Genomic DNA, 17,565 nt, shown 5'->3' with positions numbered 1-17,565 from the left:
GAAAATCTGGAATCTGAGTTCTCAGGCCAAATCTGCACTCACTCTGGGACTGTATGAAAGGCATTTCTTTGACCCAAGAACTACTTTTCTGTAACCCACTGAAGCAGCACCATGAGGGGTCTTACACAGACAAGAATATCAAATTCTCTGGGGGTAGAGCGGCTTTATTTTTGATAGCTGGAGGGATGTAGAGTGTTTATTAGTGTTTTACGAATATAATGCCATCAACTATAATGGCATCATCACCTTATCTTCTTTTTGCTTTCCTTCTCTTCTCCAGGTGGAAGAGCTCCTTATTTCCCAAAGAGAGTTATAATTCATAAGCATAGTCTTTATATTATTGTTTTTACTCAGCAGGTATTAATATGTGATGGCTCAGTGGTAAAGACCATGCAGGAGACATAGGTTTGATCTCTGGGTTGGGAAGATCCCCTGGAGAAGGAAATGGCAACCCACTCCAGTATTCTTGCCTGGACAGAGGAGTCTGGTGGGCTGTAGTCCATGGGGTCACAAAAGAGTCAGATACTAAACAGCATTAGTATGTGATAGTGTCTTTTTATTTTGTGAAACCCTAAGTGCTTTTAAACATAAGCATTTTGGAAATAGTCCTTTGTGAGGAAACAGAACCGTCCAAGTGACAACTTAGTTCTTTATTCCATGTCCATTTATTCATTTAGCAGAAGTGTTCACTGCTTGCTTGCAATGTACCCAGTGAGGCACTGTGGGGAGACAGATGACTAGCAGCGGCTTTGGCATGATATTCACAAGGTAGAAAGAAGAGTGTTTATTACAGAGATACAAGCAAGTACTGACGAGCTAGCCCTGTGATGCTCCTGAATTTTTGTTTGGCCTTTCTTTTTCTCCACGTGTGTGCTAGGAAAAACAAAAAAGAATAGTAGAGAGCCTTGGTCAACCCCAAAGAGTTTCATAATAATTACTTCCCAGGTTAACTATTAAATTATGAAGCAGGATGGTTTTTACTCCAAATTTTGAATTCATGCAGTATTAGGATGAATAGTTAGGTACTTCTAACTTTTAAAACTGCTATTTAGTATTTGAACATTTTCTCCCAAGAAAATAGACCTTCATTACACTATTGCTGATTTTTTCCATCACTAGAAAGATCCAAGATTCATCAGTCAGGGAGAAAGCGGTTCGCTTTCAATTAAAAAAAAACAGCAAAAATACTGCAATAAAATGAATGAAAATATGAAACCATCTGTATCTCCAGTGATAATGCCAATGCAGTGTATACTGTAAACAATACAATTTGTTCAAGTCCACTTTAAAGGAAAGTTGTTTAGTGTGGATATATAAAAAAGGAAAAAAAAATCCTTTCTTTATTCACAGATCTCATATGCAACACAAACCACCATATATGCACAGATGTTACATATATGTGTATATATATTTCTAAACACTCTTGTGGCCCCCATAGGAAATTAACATAGGTCATCACCAAGCACAACCAGTATGTGAATTGTCATCTTTGTCTGTCACTTAAAAGACAGTTCAGGTCTTTGTTATCTCTGGTCCTTGGAACAATGCCATACTCACCTCCTGTCTGCCCATCCTTTCTAGTTTTTGCAGTGTTATCAGAATATTTTTCCTATGACATGACTCAAGTCACATTTTCTTCCTCAAAATTTCCCAAAGCTGCAAACCTAAAGAATGCAGGCCCATACACTCCACAGAAACACAGGAACCATGGTTTTCCAACTGTCTCTAATACAGTCTGAAAAATGCCCCTCCATTTTATTCTTTTCCATTAGGTTTATTACAGGACATTGAATATGGTTCCCTGCACTGTACAGCCCTCTCTCCTTTCTATTGCCATCTTCCCTGTCCTGGAAACACGGGGTTACCCACAGACCCGGTCCAGAAGCTCTGCCGCAGCCATTTAACTGTGCACCACTTATCTGGCACTCGATAGTAAACGCAGTACTTGTGTAAATCCATTTTTTCCCTCCCTGAATGAGTCGGTGAGCTCCCAGAAAGGTGACTAGGAGTATTTGGAGAAGCCCTTAAACATTTTAATAAATGTGCCTTGGTTACTTGGCTAGGGCTGTGATATTGCGAGACAAACCTGCAAACCACTCCCCACCCGCCCCAGGCCCCGCCATTTCACTGGGAAGCGTTATCAATTATGACTTCCCATTAGGCCGGGAAGACCACCTGTAACTGCAGCTTTAGGTTGGGGATGGGGAGACGGTGGGGAGCAGGAGGCTGCCTGGAAAACAGGAAACCTCCCTCAACCTCTAATTCAGATCTTCTCCATTAACTTAGTCTTTCTGGGACACCAACCCGGTGCAAAACACCGCCAATTTGATTTTTTTTTTTTTTTCTTTCAAAAAGGTGGGTGGGGGGAACCTGCAGTCCCCAAGCCAGTAAATAACTCACCTGAAGGTCAGGTACGCCCTCCCCCCACTCTCCCGGGGGTGTCTGGGAGGGGTGGGGGTGGGGGTGGGGGTGGGGGGCGGATAGAGAGCCCGGCAGTGATCGCAGTAGAAACCCGGAGGCTCAGGCGATTGGCAGCGGTCTGGGAGGCGTCCTCCCCAGCCCGACCCCGCGCCGGGATGAAGGCGGAGGCGGCGGCACGACAGCCCTGAAGTCCCCAGCGCCCCCTCCCCCGTGGCCGAGCCGGGCCGGGCGCGTCCCTGGGCGTGTGCCCCGCCGCAGCCCGCGGAGCCTCCCGAGTCTCCTGCCAGCGGGGCGGGGAGCGCGGCAAGCGCCCGCGTCTGCGGCTGCCTCCCCACGCCCGAGCCTCCGCGCCGCGCCGCGCCGAGGACGCGCGCCCCAGCCGGTCCCCCCGCCGCCGCCGCCGCGCGCCCGGGCCCCCCGGCCCAGCCCAGGTAACTTTTCTGCCTGCGGGGCCGCGGGGGCCGAGGGAGGCGGAGGGTCGCCGGGGGCGCAGGGCTGGCCGGAGGCCGGGGGCGGGCGCGTGGCTGCGGCGCCGCTCAGCCGCGCGAACCGCGGGAGCCGGGCACCCTCCCCGCTCGGCCCGCCGGGACCCCCGCAGGGACCCCCGGCCCCCTGGCCGAGCCGGGGCGCCGCGCCCGGGGACGTGCCCGCTTCGCCCGCCCTGCGCTGCAGCATCGCAGGGCAGGCGCGCGGCCCGAGCCCCGGCCTCCGGCCCCGGGGGCCTCCCCCGGAGCTCCGGCCGAGAGGGGCGGCTGGCCCCTGCTCGGTCAGTTTCCGAGCCCTCCCCCCGTCCCGGGCGCCATGTTTTGAGTTACCCCTCGGGGTGGGGTGGGGGCGGGGGCGACACTGCGGCGCCGCCTGGGGCGCGGGGAAGCCTGCGCGCGGCGGCGGAGGGTCTGCGCGGGGCTTGGCAGACTCGGGGCCGGTAAGGTGCGCTCGCACAAAAGCATCTGCGCTCCAAGCGGCCGCCGCTTTTATGTAACTTGTCCGCTTCGCCGAAGTGGGGCGGGCGGCGGCCCCCGGACGGCGGCGGAGGCTGCAGCGGGGTGGCCGGGGAGGGGGACGAGGCAGCGTCCTCCTAACGGGGTGCGGAGTTGGGGTAGGGGGTGCTCGGGCACCTGCGGGGCCAGGGACCCGGGGGCGGCGCAGCTCACCTGGCGCCTGTGAGGCTGCACTGCCCCGGGAGGCGTGTGCGCGGGCGGCGCTGCGGCGGCTGGGGGCGGGGAGGCCGGGGCGCTGGGCTCGGGACTCCGGGAGTCGGGGTCTCCGCCAGTTCCGGGCGGGTGTTTCCCGGAGCCTGCCGCGGGGGCCCCTGCTGTCTGGGGTCTCCCCTCTTCTCTCGCCCTCCTTCCCCTCCTTCCCGCTCCCCCCCCCCCCCGCCAAGTTCACGGCTTCTGCAATGCGGTGGGTGTGGTTACCTAGTCTATTGCCCCTGTGGTCCTTCGCCGCGGGAGCGGTGTCTCCTCGGTTTTCAGATTTCCGGATCCCAAGTTGTCTAGGGGTTTTTTTCTCCTTCAGTCCCAGCCCAGGGTTAAAGTTGAGATGGTTGCAGAACACGTAGAAAGATAAAGAGAACATGTGTTGTTAATTACGCCTGGAGGCCGGCCTGAGAAATCCTGAGGGCCAGGCAGCCCTGTCATGCGTCGCTTGCATTTTCGTGTTTAACTTGGTGTTTCAGCTTTTTTTTTTTTTTAAACCTCAGTCTGGCGGAATTGTTTTTGCAGATATCCCGCTCTTCCTTTTTTTTTGGGGGGGGGGTCCATTTTAGGGTCTCCGGGGCGGCCAGGTGTGCGTTGGAGTTTATCCTGGTAGCATTAACTTTCCTAGTAGAAGAGCCATCAGATCAGACCAAGCACTAAAAACAGTCTTTTTGAATTTTACACTGATTTTTAATGTCTCAAACAAAAATGGTAAACCTCCATTTATGATCTGGGAACCCTAGACACAGCAATTATACAGCAAATTGAGCAGAAAAGCCCTATTAAGGAAAAAGAGCGCATCGAGTTTGAGTAAACTCTGGGGAACGGGAGGTGATTCGTATCTTGGATCAAAAAGCTTTTTTAAAAAATGCACGTTAATTTTGGTATCAGACTTTCAAAACTTTAGTTGGAGTAACAAAGTCATTTCGAGAGGAAATAAATTCCATATTGAGAAGCCTGACTTTAATTTGTTAATTTCAGAAGGCATTGATGAAAATAAAATAGCTGAATACTAAATAGTCTCATTTGCATTATGATTTTCTAGTGGTTTAGAAAAGCAACATACCAGATGCACGAGTTACTGCACACAGTTTATCGAGCTAATATACTTTAGGCAAATAATTTTGGCAGCGCAGAACGTGTTTTCTGAATGATTTCTCAGTAGTGGGAAGAGTGGCTGCTTTATTTAATGTGTAAACCCCTTGGAGCTGAAGGATTGAGAAGATGGAGGTCAAAGGTCAGTATCTCAGAGAGCTGTTTACATTTTTTTTTAAGTCATTTCTTCTGTACCAGTGCGATTTAGGTTAAAAGCAGGTTTTGTCAGTTCTTGTACAGTGCTTGGACTTGGGCCAACTTTGAATTGTGTTGAAATAGGAGACCTGGGATTTTTTTTTTAACTTGGTCAGAAGCTATCTTGTCCATACTTTGGTCTTGAAACATTGGTCAAATGCATTAAGGGGCTGCCCAAGGAGAAGGGAGGCAACTGTTCATGGACCAAAGATGTTATGATGTCAGTATTTTGTGAATCCTTCCTTGATTTACAGTTTGTTGGGTTATTATGGCAGGGACATACTATCCAGTGTATTTAAGTTAGTGATTTTTTGGAAAAAAAAAAAAAAAGCCTTAAAATTCACAAAATAGAATTCATGTCCTCTCCAGTAAAATAGAACTCCAAGAGTGAGCTGAAAAATAAAGACATGTTTCTTTTCCTTGAGAATTTGACTCTCATGGAGATTACTTAAGTCCTGGAGTTCCTTGGTCATCTTTCCTCCCCAGCCTCTTCTAAGGATCCAACCATTGTTTTCCTGTGAACGTCAGCTTTATAGTGAAATAGAGACTTACTATGGAAAACCATGACTCAGGTTTATCTCTGGCACCGCTTCCTTTAGAGAGATCTCTGATGGTATCAATGCAGCATCTCTTTCTTTCGGAAGGCTACACAGCTGCTAGCTTGTTGAGAATTCGTCGGGCACTCCTGGAGAGCTCTGCTCTCATTTCATTCCTCTTGGCTGCAGAGAAATGTGTGCTCAGAAGCAGGGTCTGGAGCCATGAAGTCACTGCCCTGCCCTGTCTGGTGTTGTGACATCACTATGGCTCAAAGGAAACAAGGGTGGGGCAGCAACACCAGACCGTCTAAAGCATCTTGCCGGCATTAACTTTGCCTGATCCATGAATGAGGCTGTCCTTTCTCCAGTTGAACTGCACCATAAGGTATTGTTTGAAGCATGAGATATGGATGCAAGCCTGCATGGGAAAGTGTGTTTCATAGATTAAGGAAGCAGAGCGTTTGTGTGTGTGTGTGCAGTAGTAGAAATGATTGACTCTTCCTCCTGTTAAGGAAAATATTGTTAGTTTTTTAGGAGGGCCATTGAAAAATCATATTTAATTAACGAGTATATATTAATGCAGAGAATAGAGTCAGTATATTTCTTACTCTTTTTGTACCTAAGTAGCATTCTTGCTAAATTCTTGGTGTAGGTGGTTAGTCTTGTCTTTCAAAAGTGTGTGGTGTGGTATCTGTCGAGATACGGTCTTTTTCTGGGTAGACGGTGTTCTGTCTGATGTGTTTTCCAGTGATGTGTTTGCAATTGGCAATTAGAAAAAAAAGATGGGCAAAAGAAAGCAAGAGGTTTCACAAGTGTAGAAGATAACCTGTAGTGATTTGGGGTAGTTGATTTCTGTGTAAGTTTTTGGTTTATGTGTAGATGATTTTATAATTTAGCACTTTTGAATTCTCTGAACTGAGCATTCTAGTGCAGAGATGATCCCAGACAGGCCGCACCCGAATTTGTGATTAATCAGTTTCCTGTTGTGATTCCTGATTTGAATGTGATGCGAGCATAAAGGAGACCCACAGAACAGCTGCAGCCTGGGGTCTTCTTGCCACCTCTTCAGTAAGATGACTGACCTTTTCTCATGTGAGGATATTATGTGCGTGGGACCTGTGAGCAGTTCTCATTTAACCATGTCACTGTCCAGAACACATTGCCAACGCAAAAGGGAAGGAAAATAAAAAAAAGGAAGGATAGCCCAAATAGAGAAGTTGAAATTAAGTACCAGAACTGCAGCTCGATTCGTTGAAACGTCTTTGGTGTTGCATTTTTAGACTTAACCATGATTGGCTAAATTGCACACTTCACAATTGTAAGCTTCTATTAGCGCCAAACCCCTAATTCTTTGGTAATTTGCAGTACAGAGGAAAAAGCTGACAACTTAATTTTTAGATGGCTGACATTTTGATGCACTGTTCTTATAACCCTTCCTTACAGACTTTAAAAAAAAGCAAAAGCAGAAAGGTTTGTATTCAATCTAGAGAACAGTTGGGATACTTCCTCTGCCTCATGCACTGTTTTTTTCTCTCCACTTAAACTGAATGAGTGCCTGTTGTTTGGAGGGACTTATTTTCCTTTTGCTTGGAGTTTCATTCCCAGACCAGCACAGGTCTAAACTCATAGGGTGTTGAGTAAATATTTATGGAATTGGATTAAGAAGTGAGGCCATATGTGACTTATGCTTCACTATTAAAGAATAGTCGACAAGGCTTAAAAAGCATGGCCACTTCCTTAAAAATGAGAATGTTCAGACTCTTGTATGCAGCTGTTTCTAACCGCACGGTCCTCTTCATAACGAGTTTGCTGCTCTGGCCACAGCTCAGATTAGGTAGGTTCTAGAGGTTTTGTCTGATCCAAGAAGAGAATACTGCAGGTACCGTGAGAAAAAAGGACGGCTTCTTTGAGAGAAGATGGGCAGGCAGCCTGCTTCCCTTCCTGCCATCTCTAATTGGTGTCATGGGGACATCAGTAGAGCAGATGTACTCAGAAGAAGGGGAGAGGGATCAGATGGAGGGAGACAAAAGCAGAATGAGGGCTGGGCCATCATATTGATCTTGATGTTGAACTAAGAAGAGAAAAACTATTTTCTCCTTAAAAATTTTTTTATTTTAATGTTTTTATTGGAATATAATTGCCCTAAGATGTTGTGTTAGTTTCTGCTGTACAGTGAAATGAATCAGCCATATGCATACATATATCCCCTCCCTTTTGAGTCTGCCTCCCACCCCACTCCCCCATCCCCACCCTTCTAGGTCATCACAGAGCCCTGAGCTGAGCTTCCTGTGCTTTATAACAGCTTCCCATTAGCCATCTATGTAGATCTCTCTTCTTTGGTCATTTTTTTATATATGTTGTATTTACATTCTCCAGTAGTGACTTTCTCTGTGTTTTAGTCAAGCTCCACATTTCATCCTTTCTCTAAAACAAACCTTTTTTTTTTTTTTTCCACATTTGCACATCTCTGAAATTGGGATATGTCTTACAGTTGCTCTCAGCCATATGGCAGAGAGAAAGCTGGCAACTGAATTCATTGATAAAGACGCAGACGTCAAAAATTGGAGATTGGGTGTCAGTTGATTGGAAGGAAATCTTGGAGACATAATGGAGCACGCATAAGAAATAGCGCATCACCCATGAAGAAACATAGGTGGTATTTCCTGTGTAAAGGCATAGATCACGGTAACTGAATCAGCATGCAATTTGAGAAAGTTGGATTTTGACCTGTAATAGAATTTTTTTGAGTACCTTGGCTAGTTTATTTTGTTTCTCTTTGTGCATGCAGAGAATATGTAATTAAGTGTAAAAGAGTTCTCTAAATAACTAGAAAATTAAAATTCCAACATATGAGTCACCACTTAATTGGCAGAGTGCTACGTATTGCTTTATTTCTTAGAATTAACAGTGTCATGAATTTTATGAGATAGGGTTTGTACTTGGCTATGCAAATTTTAAAAATGCTCTGTGATGTTCAGTGCTTATTCACATGCCCCCTTCTATGTATTTGGTAACTGAGGTGCATCCCTCTGTAGGAAAAACCTATTGAGCGGTTTTCATTTTCAAGTTTGGCTTTTCCATTTGGGTCCTTGAAAGATGGTTGGACTTTGACTAGTCATTGAGAATACATTCCAGATAGAACACTCTGAAAGGTAGGAGGCCTCAAGGTAACTGGAATGTAGTCTTTACCCTGCAGAGTAATAAGAGATGAGTCTCAGGAGAGAGTGTGGGGCCTTATGGTGAATATGAGACTAAGGAACATTTTGCACTTTGCTAGGTACTAGGGAGCCATTGAAAGTAGTGGAGTAGGAAAGACAGTGTTCATCTGGTGATCAATGTAGGGTGTATTAGAAGAACAGGAGTCTGGGGACAGATGACCTTTTGTTAAAGGAGTAATCCAAAAAATTTCAGAAATTGTATGTAATGCTAGTTCCTTTCAGCGATTGATATTTTGGCAACTCATGACATATTTTTTGTGATCGTATTTAGTTGAAGCCTAATTATTACTTTTGGACTGATTAGGGTGGAAAATGAAATGTTCAGAAGATGGAATGATTTTCATTCCTATTTTTCCTTCCAGTTAAAACCTCTCTGTTATTTCAGGTATTAAGAATAATGCATACTCCCTGTAAAATATTTTCTAATAATACTGAAAGACAAGCAGAAGAAACTGCACTGTCTAGAGGCCACTGTTGATAATTGTGCTCAGTTGCTCAGTCGTATGCTCCTCTTTGTGGCCCCATGAACTGTAGCCCGCCAGGCTCCTCTGTCCATGAAATTTTTCTGGCAAGAATACTGGAGTGGTTGACATTTCCTTCTCCAGGAGATCTTCCTAACCCAGGGATTGAACCCTCTTCTCTTGTATCTTCTGCATTGGCAGGAGGATTCTTTACCACTCACCTGGAAAGTGACTAAAACAACAACAATAACAATGTGTGTCTTGGAATCTGACAGCCCTGGGATGGGCTCCTAGGCTTGCTATGTGGTTGCTGTGTGATGTGGGTCAAGTCTCTTAACTTTTTGAGTCTATTTGATCACTTACAAAATGGCCATAATGTTTAGATCCCGAGGTTGCTGCTGCTACTGCTAAGTCACTTCAGTCATGTCCGGCTCTGTGCGACCCCATAGACAGCAGCCCAACAGACTCCCCTGTCCCTGGGATTCTCCAGGCAAGAACACTGGAGTGGGTTGCCATTTCCTTCTCCAATGCATGAAAGTGAAAGTAAAGTCGCTCAGTCGTGTCCGACCCTCAGCGACCCCATGGACTGCAGCCTACCAGGCTCCTCCATCCATGGGATTTTCCAGGCAAGAGTACTGGAGTGGGGTGCCATTGCCTTCTCTGAGATCCCGAGGTTATGAGGGTTAAATGATGCAGTACACACAAAGCACTGCATGTGGTACCTGGTACATCACAAGTGTCTAATTAATAGACACGGATTCCTGTCGTTGTTCAGCTGATGAGTCACGTCCAACTCTTTGCAACCCAGTGGACTGTAGCCCGCCAGGCTCCTCTGTCCACGGGATTTCCCAGGCAAGAATACTGGAGTGGGTTGCCATTTCCTTCTCCAGGGGATCTGCCCAACCCAGGGCTCAAACCTGAGTCTCCCGCATTGCGGGCGAATTCTTCACCACTGAGCCACCAGGGAAGCCCTACTGGCTAGTGTCTTAATAAAGATAATACACTGGAAATAAATAGTCCTAATGATTGTGAGAATGCTCAGCATGGAGGAAAGACCCTTGTCTGGGTTTCTGTATGGCTGATCCATCATTTACCACTTTTGTAGCCCTAGGAAATGAATATAAAATTTAAAAGGTTAAGGAAGTAGGATTAAGGGTTAGTTTTCTTATCTGTTAAGTAGGGATGATAATCATGTAGTGTAATGGTCTGGAGTATGAAATGAATGTCTAATTGAAAATATGTGGCTCTTTAATACATCTTCAGTTGAGGTTAGTTTTCTCTCTTTATGATGAATAATAGAAAAATGGAGTGAAGTTAGTAAAGCAGAGATGCTTCTATGAGAAAATGTGATCTGCTGATCAAAATCAGGCTGAGTACTTTGGGTCTTACAGATATTTTCAAGATATTGTGAAATTCTTAACTTTCATATGGGGGCAACAAAACAAAGCATTGATTTAATAGGATCTGAAAATGAATTCGCTGATTCAGCAGACATGAATTTGAGCAAATTCGGGGAGATAGTGAAGGACAGAGGAGCCTGGTGGGCTACAGTCCATGGAGTTGCAAAGAGTTGGATACAACTGAGTGACTGAACAACAAAAGCAACAGCAAAGAAAAATGAACTCAAGAGGGAGCTTCCAGGGGACTTCCTGGTGGTCCAGTGGCTAAGACTCGGCGTTCCCAGTGCAGGGGCCCGGGTTTGATCCCTACTCAGGGAACTAGATCCCACATGCCACGACTAAGAGTTTGCATGCTGCAGCTAAAGGTCCTGTATGCTGCGCTTAAGACCTGGCACAGCCAAATAAATTAAAAAAAAGAGGGAGCTTCCAGTTCTTGGACCTACAGTTTCGATGCAGCCTAAGGGTCTTCAGAAGCTTGTCTGACGCTATGGCCCAGTCTCAGTAGAGACCCAGCAGGTCGCCACCCCCAGCAGATAGCCTTTCAGTTCTCACTGTGCCTTCTGCAGGTGTCTTCAGACACCATCTTGGAGTCACCTCTGCTCTCCTGGATGCTGTATTTCAAGCTGGGGGACCAGCAATACGCAAATAGGATTTCAGATTGGGATGAATGTTCTGAAGCAGGACCAGGTCACAGTGTTGATGGGTGTAGAGGACTGCTTCAGCTACTGTAACTTGGGGACGGTTAACATTTAGTTAAGTCCGTCCTTCTTGTTTGCACCCTTCCTCTGCAAGTGAGACATCAACCCTTAGGTGGTAATCGGTGCCAGGCAAGAGTCACATCTTCCATCAGCTGCATGTCTTTGGGCCTCGTACAGCGCCTGGCTGTAGTCCCAGGCATGCTCCTCTGTCCATGATTTTCTCCAGGCAATAACAGTGGAGTGGGTTGCCATTCCCTTCTCCAGAGAATCTTCCCAACCCAGGCATTGAGCTCAGGTCTCCTGCATTGCAGGCAGACTGTTAACCATCTGAGCCACCAGGGAAGCCCAGCTACTGAAAACATAGCTTTTATACTCACCAAGCCCTCTCTTGTACCTTACCTTTCTTGTGATATGATTTTTACTGAGACCATGCATTCTTTTCTTATTTCTTAAGTTTGATCTCTTGAACCTTCCCACTCAGATGTGGGCTTAACCATGCATGAAACTAATGGAGCCTATGCTGCTGCTGCTGCTGCTAAGTCACTTCAGTTGTTTCCAACTCTGTGCGACCCCACAGACGGCAGCCCACCAGGCTCCCCCGTCCCTGGGATTCTCCAGGCAAGAACACTGGAGTGGGTTGCCATTTCCTTCTCCAATGCATGAAAGTGAAAAGTGAAAGTGAAGACGCTCAGCCATATCCGACTTTTAGCGACCCCGTGGACTGCAGCCTACCAGGCTCCTCCATCCATGAGATTTTCCAGGCAAAAGTACTGACGTGGGGTGCCATTGCCTTCTCTGAACGGAGCCTATACTTAAGTTTAAATTCAAACTGTATCATCTTTTTCTTAGAGAACATTTCCAAAATTCGTTTAAGTGTCAGTGTTTATGAAACCTACACCTGCCTCTGATCTCAACCTGTATTCAGTTCAGTTCAGTTCAGTCTCTCAGTCATGTCCGAGTCTTTACGACCCCATGAATCGCAGCACGCCAGGCCTCCCTGTCCATCACCAGCTCCCGGAGTTCACTGAGACTCCTGTCCATCGAGTCGGTGATGCCATCTAGCCATCTCATCCTCTGTCGTCCCCTTCTCCTCCTGCCCCCAATCCCTCCCAGCATCAGAGTCTTTTCCAGTGAGTCAACTCTTTGCATGAGGTGGCCAAAGTACTGGAGTTTCAGCTTTAGCATCATTCCTTCCAAAGAAATCCCAGGGCTGATCTCCTTCAGAATGGACTGGTTGGATCTCCTTGCAGTCCAAGGGACTCTCTCCACCCTTTTCTGAATTCTTACTGCAAATGTGGTTCACCCGAACCCAGAACTTTACTGTGTCCCAGTTCATCTTCTCATGGGTGCACACGAAAGGTGTCCAAAGACTTGGATTTGTGACTTGACTAAAAAGCTTCTGGACCTCTCAGAGATGTAAATTCTCATGTAGGAGTGTAGAACAACCCTTCCTTCCTGCGGAATCACCTTCATGTAGTTCAGTCGCTCAGTTGTGTTTGATTCCTTGTGACCCCATGGACTGCAGCATGTCAGGCTTCCTTGTCCTTCACTGTCTCCTGGAGTTTGCTCAAACTCATGTCCATTGAGTCAGTGATGCCATCCAACCATCTCATCCCATTGCCCCCTTCTGCTTTCTATCTTACCCAGCATCAGAGTCTTTTCCAATGAGTCGGCTCTTCGCATCAGGTTGCCAAAGTGTTGGAGCTTCAGCTTCAGCATCAGTCCTTCCAATGAATATTCAGGGTTGATGTCCTTTAGGATTGACTTAATTGATCTCCTTGCAGTCCAAGGGACTCTCAAGAGTCTTCTCTAGCACCACGAGTCGAAAGCATCAGTTCTTCAGCGCTCAGCCTTCTTTATGGTCCAACTCTCACACCTGTACATGACTACTGGAAAAACCATAGCTTTGACCAGATGGACCTTTGTTGGCAAAGTAGCGTCTCTGTTTTTGTCACTGTCATGAGCCAATGGTACTTTTCCATTGATCCAATCCAATTTTCAAGCTGTAAGATGTAGAATATGATGATAATCAGTGTTTTGTTTTTTTTTAGTGAGTTAAGGTAGCAGACATTTAGTTGAAGAAACATCTTGGATTTCTTCCATGCTTTGCTCCCACCATCCTGTGCCTTCATTCCTTCTCCTGATGATGAAATACATCCTGAGGACTTCGCATTAGCACTGTGCCGGTGTCAGCGACAGAGCAAAAATGAAAATAAGAAGCAGCCACTCGCTGGGCTCCCCCAGGGCACAGAGCTGTCACTGCCTGTGAAAGGGGCATCGGGCTCCAAGTTCTCCCCAAGAAGCTCACCACTCAGACTTGGGATGTGGTCCTGGCAGAAGGGAGTGAGGTCTAACCTAGACCTGAACAGTGGCCAGGAGTCAGCATGTGGTGGAGAAGGGGAGGGTCTGGTAGGATCCAGAGTGGACTAGAGAGGGGGTGTTTGTGGGGTGACTGACAAGCAGGTACAAAGGCCAAGGGGGAAAGGATGCTTAGTCAGACATGGTACACGACTGAGGGATGAGACTGGATCCAGGAAGAACACTGGGGAGGTGACAGTGTTGCAGAGGTCCATGGGGTCCACAGGACATCCAGGGAGAGATGTCCGGTAGCTTTCACACCAGAGCAGTCCAGCTTCTAGATCAAGATGGGGACTCATTACAAAAGGATGCTATTAATGCCTTGGAAGCTGAGGCCCGGGAGAGGGTGAGTGAATAGGGTGTGCAGAGGAGGAGGGGGATGGGGGGCAGACACACCTGGAAGCGTGTTTAGAAGGAGCAGTGCTCAGGGCTCCTGGGCACCCAGGAGCACCGAGGCTGTCTTGTGCCTGAAACAGCTTTGGTTCAGCTGCTGACATTGGTGTCTCACAGGGACTCAGAGAGCAGGACCCGTCTCCTCTGGGAGCACCTGGTGTTTCTGCTTCCTTGCGTTCCTTGGTTTTGAGGATGGAGCGAACTGCTGGAGGTAGAGGTCTGGGTGGGGGCAGCAGGAATTGGGGGAGCCCAGGCCCCCAGGAATCTTTCCCACATACAGGTGAGGTGTGAATTACACGCCTGCATATAAGAGGTCCTGGTATCCATGGCGTTTTATTTTTTTTAAAGAAGTACATTGAGAAGCAGAGGTGACATGGCTAAAAGTGCCCGCCTCCTACGTGGATGAGGGGCTGTGTCTAAGGTGACACTGCTGACAGTGGAAAGCACTGAACATAGATTTCGGCCTTCTGTGCAGCCCTTGTTTGTGGACCCTAAAAGGCTCTGATGTGTCGTTTGAGAGCTAGGAAAGTGATGACAGCTTTTCCAGTCCCTTAATTTGTTTCCTGTCTCCTTGTACCAGAAACGTTTCCACCAGTGGTAAAATATTCTTGATCACAGCAGATTAGAAATACTGGACAGCCTTGTCCATTACGTAGAGATCCGTGTCAGGATGACCCATGGATGGGTCTTAACTCAGATCTCAGAGGACGTCGAGATGGGGTGACGATCTCTCTTAGAAATAGTGTGTAATATTTCTGATACCTGAAAAAGTTGAGTAATAGGTACAGTGACCACCTCTGTATCCCACATCCAGTTTTAAGAGATAAAACTTTTTAAAAATGTCACTTTTTAATGATGTTTTTATCTCTTAAAAACATCACTTTTTAAGAGAGAGAGCACTATCCCAAATTGCTTACTTTCCCTGTGTTCTCCTCTGCAGTTGTACCTCCCTCCCTCCTAGGATTCTCTATAGCATCACTAAATTATTTGTGGTGGTGTTCACATTTAAGCAACTTTAAACAGTGTCTTGTACCTGTCCCTCTGCAGCTTTGTTCATCCTGAAGGCTCCATGACCTCCAGGAGCCCATGGTGTAGTTCTTGGGGGTGAAAACTGATGCTTTAACCAGAGCTCATGGCTTCCTCACCAGGCCTTGAACAGGATTGTGCTTCTCACCTCAGAACATGGTACAACCCTATATCTTCACGCTGTGTATCCCTGGATTCAGCCAACCATGGATTGAAAAATACTTCTTCAGAATGTTCTAGAAAGTTCAAAAAAAGCAAAATGTAAATTTGTCCCCAGCAGCTATTTACATAGTACTTGCATTGTATTTACAACTATTTACATAGTATTTCCATTGTGTTAGGTGTTATTGAAAAATATTTTTTTAGAATGTTCCAGAAAATTTCAAAAATCAAAACTTGAATTTGCCCCCAACAATTATTTACATAGCATTTGCATTGTATTGACAACTATTTACCGAGTATTTCCATTGTGTTAGGCATTATAAGTAATCTGCATGCTCAGTCACTTCAATAGTGTCTGACTCTTCGCAACCCTGTGGATTGTAGCCTGCTAGGCTCCTCTGCCCATGGGATTTCCCAGGCAATACTGGAGTGGGTGGCCATTTTCCTCCTCCAGGGGATCTTCCTGAACCAGGGATTGAACCTGTGTCTCCTGCATTGCAGGCAGATTCTTTACCTGCAGAGCCATCAGGGAATCCCATAAGTAATCTAGAGATGATTTAAAGTCTATGGGAAGATGTGCAGGGGTTAAGCAAATACAGTGCCATTTTATAGGCTTCCCAGGTGACTCAGTGGTGAAGAACCCACCTGCCAATGCAGGAGATGAGGGTTTGATCTTTTGGGTCAGGAATATCCCCTAAAGGAGGGTCAGGAAGATCCCCTGGAGGAGGGCATGGCAACTCACTCCAGTATTCTTGCCTGGAGAATTCTATGGACAGAGGAGTCTGGCAGGCTACAGTCCCTGAAAGGTAGCAAGAGTCAGACATGACTGAGTGACTGAGCATGTGCCATTTTACATAAGAGACTTGAGCTTCTATGGAATTTGGTATCTGAGGGTGTCCTGGAATCAATCACCCCTCCCCAAGACAGACACCAAGGGATGAGTGTCCTTGCTGCCCATCAGCCTAAGACGTCCTGCCTCTGCACCTGCACCCCATCGCCTCTCACCCCACCCAGCACTGACTCCCTGCTCTGCATCCATTTTCTTCATATGAGTATATGTTTTACTTGTTTGTGTCTGTCGTGTGCCTCCCCCAACCAGAGCATCTGCTTCATCTGTTCTAGGACTTAACATCTGTACTGTTCACCATGGACCCCAGCTTTGAGAACAGTGCTGCTCAGTACCCAGCTAACTGAAGGAGTCCTTCAAGATACGATGTGATAGGAATTTGCCACGTTTTTATTGTCGACCTTTTAGTTGTGGTGGTTTGTCTACTATGAATAAACCTACATTGTACATACAAGCAGGAGTCTTCTTTTTTTTAGAAAACAAACACATTTCATTATCAATCCAAAAATAAAAGAAGAAGATGTGAGCTTACGAAGGAGAACTTTTTATTGATCCATCTTTAACCTTTGATTTAGTGGATACGGTTGTGTTCAGAGTGATTTAATGTTGAATTGTAAATATAGCTTCAGTAAGTGAGGCCCCCCTGATGGGAAAAGCTGGCCTGTGTGGCCCGAGGTATCTTGCCAAGAGGTGAAGGAGCCAGTGTGTGTGCACCAGGTCGAGACCTTCCTGCTCTGAGCTGTGAGCTCAGCCATGCTTCCCAGAGTGACAGTTGGGTTCCAGTCATTTTCAATTAATTTGGACTTGCAGTTCTTTATGCTCATTAGAGTATCGTAATTTTCCCCCTCCTCAAGAATTAGCACTTCCACAATCATCTGTACCTTCCCAGACATGCCATCTGGCCTGCCCCCTTCTTTCCCTTCCATTATTAGCACAGTCAAAGGTAAACACGTTTTTTTTGCCCCTCTTCCTTACCGATGAATATTCCATTTTCTTGTAATTTGGAAGATAATTCGTACACCTCTCGTTTTCACTCTTTGTATTCAGTGCTGGAAAATCAAAGTGTGCTTGGTTTTCTGGGCTCTTTAATGAAGCATCAAGTCGATAGTGAGGTTTTGATTAGATGTGCATTCTAATTAAAGGAAAACAAATGATAAATTTCCACTTGGATTGCCATAGGAAGTGATTCCAACATATAAGGATAGATAGTCATGGTATCCTATCAGCAAAATAATTTATAACTTGGTTTTGAAGAATTTCTTATCCAAAAGAAAGCTTTCATGACTGCCCTTTTTTCTGCTTCTTTTATTGACAGTATTTTTCTCTGAATCTGTGTATCTTGTCTACTCTTGGGGAGGGTGGAGACCTGGAATTTCTCTATCCAGGTATTCCAGAAGCATTGGTGAAATGGAATGTTCTCCCTCCATTGAGAAATTTGTTTTCCGTTATGTTCCTTTTTTCTTGATGCCAGCAATGACATGTTCTTGGATGAGCCTTTGAGTTCAGGATGGTGAGTTGAATGTGCCTGGTTGATAAAGGGGAGCTGACTGAGTGGT

At 46.2% G+C, this 17,565-nt stretch overlaps 1 protein-coding gene across 33 annotated transcripts in view; it reads left to right on the top strand.

The window, feature by feature from the left end:
- Nucleotides 1-17,565, top strand: part of EPB41L3 (erythrocyte membrane protein band 4.1 like 3) — a 239,395-nt gene that overhangs the window by 91,867 nt on the left and 129,963 nt on the right. For 7 of the 33 annotated variants that reach the window (XM_086372340.1, XM_086372332.1, XM_086372336.1 and 4 more), the window contains exon 1: nt 2,713-2,852. The exons of 9 other annotated variants lie outside the window; for them this stretch is intronic. The gene's annotated coding sequence lies outside the window, so the exon portion shown is untranslated. Of the gene's footprint in view, nt 1-2,712; nt 2,853-3,221; nt 3,352-5,689; nt 5,832-17,565 lie in introns of those variants that run through there. 17 more of the 33 variants (XM_086372337.1, XM_086372323.1, XM_086372315.1 and 14 more) reach the window with 9 other exon arrangements.

The sequence above is a fragment of the Bos grunniens genome, chromosome 24, assembly GCF_055505025.1.
Source record: "Bos grunniens cultivar Pamir isolate PY7600 chromosome 24, Bosgru_T2T1.0, whole genome shotgun sequence".
NCBI classification, from domain to species: domain Eukaryota; kingdom Metazoa; phylum Chordata; class Mammalia; order Artiodactyla; family Bovidae; genus Bos; species Bos grunniens.
The sequence above is the reverse complement of the archived record's forward strand: the minus strand, read 5'-3'. Positions and strand labels throughout refer to the sequence as shown.